This window comes from Ovis canadensis, chromosome 2 (assembly GCF_042477335.2).
Source record: "Ovis canadensis isolate MfBH-ARS-UI-01 breed Bighorn chromosome 2, ARS-UI_OviCan_v2, whole genome shotgun sequence".
Taxonomy (NCBI): Eukaryota; Metazoa; Chordata; class Mammalia; order Artiodactyla; family Bovidae; genus Ovis; species Ovis canadensis.
The window spans coordinates 199,309,385-199,318,782 of record NC_091246.1 but is presented as its reverse complement, the minus strand read 5'-3'; positions in this window follow the sequence as shown (position 1 = coordinate 199,318,782).

The window sequence follows — 9,398 nt, the reverse complement described above, 5'->3', positions numbered from 1 at the left end:
AGATAAATGGCGGAGTAGCCAGAAGGCAGAAAAACAACAGCAGGAGGAAGAACCAGAGAACAAAGAAGGCAGATTAAATGAATGGCAGGACATCTTGTGCAGGGAGAATAAGCTCACTTACATGATGACCACCCCAGTGTTCCTTTGCGGAAATGGGAATTACAAGGTGATAAACAGTCCTCTTCAAGAGCCCTAATTGTTTCATCAAAAATGACCTCCCATATATTTGCTTCCTAGTTTCCTCTTGTGCGTGTGTATGCTTAAGTTGTGTTCGACTCTGCGACGCTTGGACCATGGCCTGCCAGGCTCCTCATACAGTAAATGCCCGTCACCCAAGATCAGCGTCATGTCTGTGCTCCTCATAACCTGAAAGTGCCTCATTAATACACCTTTTTTAGCCATTCAGAGGACAGATGTTAGAGAGAAAATCAACATAGTGATCAAGGGATCACTGGCCAACAGGTGGAAGGACTCAGATTTGTAATATAGCATGAACTACCCTACACCACCATGAAACTATGTTCCAGTTTTATTAAACTGCAAAGGTGCTAAGTACACTTTTATCCTTTTAAAATTTTGATCATGTACTTCACTATGCCCAGAATTCCTGTTTTTTTCATCCTCAGAAAATACCTAGCCTGGATGCTGTTCATATCCTCTATGAAGTGTCTCTGACCACTTCTCTACCCATATTCTTGTCTGCCATCTTTTAAAAGACTTCTCCCCTTTGCACTCCTCTTTTAGCTATGGCTGTATATTTCTGCAGTAACACTTGTAAAACATCCTGTAATTAATTCGTTATGCATCTATCTCTGAAATGAATTAAGTTCCTAGTACCTAGTACTTTCGCCACCTGATGTGAAGAGCCAACATATTGGAAAAGATCCTGATCCTGGGAAAGATTGAGGGCAGGAGGAGAATGAGGCAACAGAGAATGAGATGGTTGAATGGTGTCACTGACTCCATAGACATGAGTTTGAGCAAACTCTGGGAGATGTTGAAGGACAGGGAAGCCTGGCATGCTTCTGTCCATGGGGTTGCAAAGAGTCAGACACAACTTAAGAGACTGACAACAACCTACCATAATGCATCACAAATGGTAATTTTAAAAATAAATGTGTATTTGGTAAATGAATGAATGAATGAACCAAGAAACAGATGTATTGAGTCACTTATTGAAGAGTTCTGATTCTAGAAGTAATGGACAAGACCCCTTGACCAAGACACTCAATTCTCAGTTCTCATGCTTGAAACAATAAATATCTCTTGGGATGTTTTATTATTTTTCAAAGTTATATTGCTTTTGTGGTACATTATTTCTTTGAAGATGTTATTGTTTTATTGATGTTAAATAGCCATATTAACATTGATTCACGTTATTGCCCTAGTGAGGAAGCTTTGAAGTTTTATTTTTTTTAATTATGGGAGGACTTAAATACTTCCCAACTTAAAAAGCATGTGATAAATATACTCAATGTTGTGGTAACAGTATGTTTATACAAGTAAATAAACACACAGAATTGCTCTCCTGCTATAGAAGTACTTCTTATTACTAGCACCTCATATATGCATGTATATTTTTAAATTAAACTTATCAAAGGGGGGTATTTTAAAGTAGTACTAAGTCTCAAAGGGGAATAATTTCAAGCTGATAAAATCCACCACTTATGGCACTGACAGTCATTTCCCTAAGAAGTTTTACAATAAAATCAGTTCTAAAACGCTGAGTCATGGTCATAGCAAACATCAAATAGAATCTAAACTGTTACTCTTCTCGCAAAAACTCTTTTGAGTATTGGACTTTTAAAATCCAGTTGTATGTTTTTATAGCTTTTCTTTACTTCCCTAGAGAGTTAATCAGAATTATCAGAATTAAAGCCTTTGCTTGAATGCTTTGATGACATGTCCTGGCTGGCTGTTAACATGCAGGAGTTAGAAAGAGCAAAAAAAAATGGATTCCCAGAAACTGAAAACAGATTTTTAAAAATAGCGTAATCTGAAATTAAAGGTAATTAGATTTAATTTTTAATTTCCAACATTAGCCATCTAAGAGAGGGTTTGAAAAATATGTGTGAATAAGGTAGGGTATCAGGAAAGGCAATGGCACCCCACCCCAGTACTCTTGCCTAGAAAATCCAATGGACGGAGGAGCCTGGTTGGGCTGCAGTCCATGGGGTCGCTAAGAGTTGAACACTTCATTTTCACTTTTCGCTTCCATGCATTGGAGAAGGAAATGGCAACCCACTCCAGTATTCTTGCCTGGAGAATCCCAGGGATGGGGGAGCCCAGTGGGCTGCCGTCTATAGGGTCGCACAGAGTGGGACACGACTGAAGCGACTTAGCAGCAGCAGCAAGGTAGGGTATTGCCCAATTTGCATGTGTTTTTGTGGGGGAGGAGAGGAAACTAAAATGTTTTGATCATTTTCTTTGTGTCAGATATTTAACATACACTTTCATTTAATCGTTACACACCCGTCTAAAACAGGACCCTGATCCACATTCCACAGATGGGAATATAAAGCTAGGAGAGAGGAACTCCAGGCCACATAGCCACTGCAGAGCAGAGCTGAAATTTCAACCTAGTTTCTCTGACTCCAGAGTTTGTGTCTCTACCACCCAATATAGGAGGCCAGGTTATCAGATCACAAGATATAAATAGCTCTAATTAAATGTAGCCTATGCTGGATATCATCCCCCAAATGGAATTTTCTGCTTAGAAATTGAATTTAAAAAATAAAATAGAACAGAGGTCAGCAAACTATGACCCCAAACTTTTTTAGTACATGAAGATGTGCTGGAATGGTGCCATACCCATTGCCAAAGGCTGCTTCTAAGCAAGGACAGAGTTGAGTAGTAGTTGTGACAGAGACTACTCAGAGCCCAAAATATTTACTATCTGACTTTTTACAGAAAAACTGTAGCAACCTCTGGAATAGAACCTTTGCCAATCAATATCCAGTGCTGTGTCACGAGTGAGGTTCAATGTCCGACAGACACTTGGAAAGCTGTACTGCTAGGGAGGTGCTGGGGAATCTGTGGACTCTTCCCCATTCTGGAGGAAGCATTTTATAAAATGAGTCAGTTCTTCTTGCCCTGACCTATTGTCCATCAAGGAATTTCATTACAAAGACTTTTCTCTAGGTAACGTGATAGCTAAAAATATGTATGAAGAAAAACATTAAATAATATCATTGCTATAAAAGTGTAACCTTACCAATAAATTAGTAGAATTGAAATAGAAAACTAATACATACAGAAAAACTTTTCAAGTTTGGTTTAGGCTGCCCATTCCTGAACCAATTAAATATTTGTAAGGAAGATGACATTACAGCACTTGTTTTTTGTTTTGTTTTTCAGCCATGTCGGGAAGGATCTTAGTTCCTCAACCTAGGATTGAACCTGTGCCCCCTGCATTGGGAGCAAAGAGTCTTAACCACTGAACCATCAAGGAAGTCCCTGGTAATTGTTTTATACTACTCTTGGCCACCACTGGCCACCCAACAATAGGACAACTAATCTTAAAGGTGGAATCAAATGGATGTTGACAGACCATCACCATATTCACTATAATAAACACAATTTTGTAATGGAGGGTCTGCTAAGATATAGCATAAAAAAAATACAATCCTAATTAAGCGTATTTGTTTGTCATTATTACTCTCTCATTTGACATTCACAGATTTAACTGATCATAAATGACCAAAAATGTTCATCATACAAGTTCAGCGTCATTGCTTAACATTTCTAAAGGGTATTTCTAAAAACGTTTGAAATTTACAAAATTGAGAAAAACAGAAAAATTTCATGTATATTTTTGGCTTCTGCCTGTTCCTCAGGTAAACATGTCATTTCCTATACACAAAATCACATCCTACAAATCTACTGCCTTTTCTTTAATTCCATCTTTAATAAAAAATTTAATCTAGTTTATTTTTGAGACAATAATATGCTCACATGATTAAAAAATTTTAAGGTAAATTGTCTCTAGTGAGTTGCCTTTCCTATCTCTGTCCCCAGTCACCAAGTTTCCCATTCCCCTCTACCGCCAAAGTTACCAGTGTCTTCTGTGTCATTACAGAAATAACCTGTGCCTTTATAAGTAAATATGTATATATATTTTTTCCCTCCACCTCTTTTTTACAATATTTGCCCCTTGCTTTTTGTCCTTTATAATATGGCTTAGTGATCTTTTTCTCTGATATATAGCTTGCTTATTCTTTTATAGGTCTTAATAATATTCCATTGATGGATATACTATAATTTATTTGATTAATCCCACGTTGATGGATATTTGATGGGCTTCCCTGGTGGCTTAGATGGTAAAAAGTTTGCCTGCAATCTAGTTTAGGAGACTCAGGTTCAATCCCTAGGTCAGGAAGATCCCCTGGAGAAGGGAATGGCTACCCACTCCAGTATTCTTGCCTGGAGAATTTCATGGACAAAGGAGCCTAGTGGGCTACAGTACATGTGATTGCAGAGTCAGATGGATATTTGAGTTATTTTTTCCAATTTTTAGATATTACAAACAATGCTGTAATGTGTAAGCTGAGACATATGTCATTTTGGGAAGATATCTATTGAATAAACTACTGCCTTTTCATTTCACCAAAATTTTATTTTCACCTGATGAACAATTTTTGAACTGGGAATACTCACTAAAACACTTTAATCTCGTTTGTTTGGTATAAAAGACTCATTCATGTCTATCATAGACTGAAAATACCTCCAAATTATACATTCTACATACTCATCTACACCAAAACTCTGCTGCCTGGCTAAGAACAATCATTTTCTTAGAACTTCAAGTGCATTACCAGAACTAGCAATTGGGAGACACACAAAATAATAACACCATTGACTGCCTGTTAAATGAGTTGAGAACAATACCAGAAAGTTGAGACACACATGCCAGGCAGTTTTCTGGCCTTGTTCATCAGCATAACAACTTATTTACTGGCCTCAGAAAACTCCTTTCAGTTTAAGTTGACATCTCAGCAGAGTCTCTTGGTTTGTGGTCCTTCTGGGGAAGTGTGTATATGTCCAAAACTTTGAAAGTTTTTCTTGTCAGAGTTTGTAAACTTATAAGCCCCTGGATTATAAGGATCTCATTATCAAGGGTCAAGAAAACTAAATGTGTTGCTTTCTAGTTACCAGCCCAGAAGCCAGTAGACTCTGAGCAAGCCCCAAGCAGTTTATTTAAGGTGGATTATACCACCTTCTTATCAGCGAATGTTCAGTTGGTACCCTCAGGAGCTAAGTGATAGGATCCATAATGATAAAATTACAATAAAAATACTAGCTAACATTTGCTAATTTTCCACAAAAACTAGAAAATTCTTAAAGAGATGGGAAGACCTCACTACCTTACCTGCCTCCTGAGAAACCTGCATGCAGGTCAAGAAGCAACAGTTAGAACCAGACGTAGAACAACAGACTGGTTCCAAATCGGACAAGAAGTAAGTCAAGGCTGAACATTGTCACCCTATTTATTTAACTTATATGCAGAGTACATTATGCAAAATGCCAGGCTGGATAAAGCACAAGCTGGAATCAAGACTGCCAGGAGAAACATTAATAACCTCAGATATGCAGGTGACATTACCCTTATGGCAGAAAGCAAAGAGAAATTAAAGAGTCTCTTGATGAAAGTGAGAGTGAAAATGCTGGCTTAAAACTCAACATTCAAAAAAGAAAGATCATGGCACCCAGTCTCATCACTTCATGGCAAAAAGATGGGGAAACAATGGAAACAGTGACAGACTTTATTTTCTTGGGCTCCAAAATCACTGTGGATGATGACTGCAGCCATGAAATTAAGAGAGGCTTGCTCCTTGGAAGAAAAGCTATTACCAACCTAGATAGCATATTAAAAAGAGACATCACTTTGCCAACAAAGATCCATATAGTCAAAGCTGTGGTTTTACCAGTAGTCATGTATGGATGTGAGAGTTGGACTATAAAGAAGGCTGAGTGCTGAAGAATTGATGCTTTTGAACTGTGATATTGGAGAAGACTCTTGAGAGTCCCTTGGACTTCAAGGAGATCCAACCAGTCTATCCTAAAGGAAATAAGTCCTGAATATTCATTGGAAGGGCTAATGCTGAAGCTGAAACTCCAGTACTTTGGCCACCTGATGTGAAGAGCTGACTCATTGGAAAATACCCTGATGCTAGGAAAGATTGAAGGCAGGAGGAGAAGGGGATGACAGAGGATGAGATGGTTGGATGGCATCATTGACTCAACTGACATGAGTTTGAGCAAGCTCCAGGAGTTGATGATGGACAGGGAAGCCTAGCGTGCTGCAGTACATGGTATTGCAGAGCTGGACATGACTGAGCGATTGAACAAAAACATTTATTAAGCATTCATTATGTGCCTACCACTATGCTAAGAGCTTTACAGCATTCTTGTTTTTGAGTTCAGTTCAGTCACTAAGTAGTGTCCAACTCTTTGTGACTCCATGGACTGCAGCACACCAGGCTTCCTTGTCATCACCAACTGTCAGAGCTTGTTCACTTTCTGTCCATGAGATTTCCCAGGAAAGAATACTGAGTGGGTAGCCATTCCCTTCGGCAGGGGATCTTCCTAATCCAGGGATCAAACCTAGGTCTCCTGAATTGCAGGCAGATTATTTACCATCTGAGCCACCAGGGAAGCTCTCTGAAAGAGAGAACACTGTAAATGGAACCAGTTATAAATCATTTTGCTTGATGTTATCATATTCTTTACAGGACACCATTTTAATGGGGGAGCCCTATGGATGCATTGTAAATGTGGGGATAGACTGCCACCAACAAGGAAGCACTGACACACAGTAAAAGTTCAGTTTGCCTCAGAGTAGTCTCTGGAATATGATCACCACCATCATCCCTCTCCCAATTTTATGCCCCAACCTGCCCGCACACTGCCCCCCGCCCCACCCCCCCACCCCACCCTGAGCCTTATAAGGCATGGGAAAAGCAAAGGCCAGGATAGATTTTTTGACTCTGCATTATTATAATAATTAACTTTACTTAGCTGTTCATGAATTATTGACATGCTCAAGGATGAGTAATTTCTAATCAATGCATCAGAACAACTTTAGTTGCTTATGGATTTTTATGAAGGGTGTTTAGTACTATGCCTTTATTCCCAAGCAGCTCTAAAAAGAAGTTTCATAGCAATTCCTTTTTCAAAATAATCTTCTTAAGAGTTGATCATGGGTCTTTAAGCATAGACTGATGGCTATCTCTCACAGAGGTATAAGTTATCAAGGCCTAAAACCACTCAGACTAAGGAAGACTCCTGACTAATTATTGTAAGGGATGGGCAAGTGAAGTGGAATGCCTAAAAAAGTGGATCAAACAGTTAATTACACACAGTTTCACCAAGAGTTAAACAAAAAGCAATCTCACTCTCTTTGATCTGTATCCAGTTTGAAACTGTCAATGGCATTAACTTGATTTTTGTACCTTTGAGTTCCCACAGGGGACAGGGCTGGGCTGTATCATTTTATGGCCTCTCCTAGCTCCAAGTGGAGCTTGCTGAGTGAAAGTCTCGGGCAGAGGGAAAAGAAAAGCCTGTGGGTGTTCCACTGCTTACAAGCCCTAGCTGAAAGCAGAAAACTGGGCAGCAATTACCTTGCCTTTGCCATTATTTCCAGAGAATTACCCAGGAACATTATTGTAAATGAGCTGTCTTGTCCAGTCAGCTCCCACTCTCTCAGGAAGGCTAGAGCACCGTGAATTTCACAACCTTTGCAGCTTCTTGGGAAATGCACTATGAGTTTCCAAATCTCTTGCTCAGCCTTGATAAAATTCCCGAGTGATTGTGAATGTGAAAATAAGACCCAAAGCTATTTTGTACCTTGGTATTTATGAATAAGACAGGGATTGAAAATTGCACGTTAAGTAACTTGGACTTCACAATCATACAGATTTTTGGCACTTGGTAGAAACTACAGTCCCTATATGGAAGAAATAAATATGGTTAATAATGCAGGCTAACTCTCGTGAGTCAGAAACTACTGAAATACCTCAGTAATTCATGGAATATTAGGGCTAGTAGAAACTTATATGTTATCTACTTTATTCCTTCATGTCATGAATTTGAGACCAGAGATTAAGTCATTTATTGATGGGCACTCAGCTCATATAGCAGAAAGAATACTTAGCTTAGAATGAGAAAACGTAAACTGGAGTCTTCACCTGCTCCTTTCTGGTGGTGATTTTCAAACAAGCCAGAGACCCTCAGTTTCTATATTGGCACACTAGAGTAATTTATGCCCCAAACAGGCTGTGAATATTGCTTTGGTGGATAGGAACAATGAGGTGCCCGTAGGAACTTGGGAATAATTTGGCTCTCACAGAGTCAAACTAGTAAAATTCACACATAATAGATGAGAAAGACAGATGAAATTAAACATTTTATGACAGAAGAGTTGTTTTCAAAATGTCTATTATTCCCCTGATTTTATAGAAGGGGAATGTGTCCACTGTACTGGGGGGGAGAAAGACAATAAATGAGAAAATATGGATTGCTCATAACTCATGGTAAATGCATGCCAGATATTGTGGAAGAATTTCTCATGTACATGTAACGATACAGGATATACTTTTGGCACTTAGCGAGATACTGGTATAATCATTCAATGTGTTTGAGAGCACTCAGAATTCCAAGTAAAATAAAGTGGATTTAACATCTGGGAAGCCAGTCTGATCTGAAATGTGACAGTAATATGATAATCCAAGGAAAAACTGAGTGAATAAAATAAAGATGATTGGCAAGAAGTAAAGCAAAAGGAACCCTCCAAATGCCAGAACGTAGACAAGGCATGGTGCTAGATAAAGTTTTATAGACTTTATTTAATTTAATCATCTCAGCTGCCCTACAGAATAGGTACCATTGCTATTCCCAATTTTCATATGAAGAAACTGACAGGCAAAGAAATTAAATAACCTACCCAACACCATGCAATTAACATGTTAGGAATTGGACCCTTGGGCACTTCCAGGGTCTGATTTATCGAATTCATATTTTATTTTTACTAACGTTATACATACACATAATTTAAAGAATCAAAGTTCTTTGAGGTTTATTTGAAAACAACAGTCCCTGGTCCTTACCTCCCTATCCTATTTCTCACAGTCTAGAGTCATTCCCTACCTAAAAAACTGATTCTTAAGGAATTTGCCTCCGTATTGCTAAATAACATGTTTGAATTCTTACTTTGTGGCCTTCACATTTTAGACATTCTTTATTGTCATTCCACCCTAGAAAATGAGGATTTAGTCCTCTGTCTCCCACATTCCCCACTCCCATGCTGTGGCCTGAATGTGGCTATCCAAAATTCATTTGTTGAAATTTAATGCCCAATGTGATAATATTTGGAATTAGGCCTGTTCCATGGTGGTTAGGTC